The following is a 717-nucleotide window of genomic DNA, read 5'->3' on the forward strand; positions in this document are numbered from 1 at the left end:
TGTCAGAAGGGACCATTCCCTGGAGAAGGATGTCATGCTTGGTAGGGTGGAGGGTCAACAAAAGAAGGGGAGGCCTTCAAAGAGATGGATTGACACAGTGGCTGCAATAATGGGCTCAAGTATACCAGGGATTGTGGGGCTGGCGCGGGATTGGGAAGTGTTTCGTTCTGCTGTTCATGGGGTCGCTATGAGTAGGAAATGACTCAACGGCACTTAACAACAACAACAACAGAACCTCTACTACTGCCACTAGCAAAGGTTAACTCTTGTAAGACCAGAATGGAAAGACAAAATAAAGTAGACAAGGAAATAACAATCTAGATCATTCAATCAGTCTCAAAGCACTGCATACAAAGAGATGGAGCTTGAAATTCATAATGTTATTTACTTGGCAGCAACTCTCATAAAGTTTGTACTCTGCTGGTACAGAAGTGTGGGCCTCGTGTTATGAGCGTAACCATCATAGTGCAGCCAATGTACCTTCAAATCCCAAGTCTGACCCTAAGAAATGAAAAGAAGAAACTGAAGTATCTGGAAAATAGAGCAAAGGATTTTATTTCAGAAATAGAGTCATCCAGATTGGGGAGCTATCAGTGAGAATTAACTAAAGCACTCTAGCAAGAGGAATTTTGCATAGGATTTAAGTATGGAAAATTCAGGAACTTAGAAGGAAAAATTCTGAATGGTTCACATTTACAGAATCATTCTTTAGCAGTC

This window comes from Orycteropus afer, unplaced genomic scaffold, assembly GCF_000298275.1.
Source record: "Orycteropus afer afer isolate SDZICR_OR568_19922 unplaced genomic scaffold, OryAfe1.0 scaffold00964, whole genome shotgun sequence".
Taxonomy (NCBI): Eukaryota; Metazoa; Chordata; class Mammalia; order Tubulidentata; family Orycteropodidae; genus Orycteropus; species Orycteropus afer.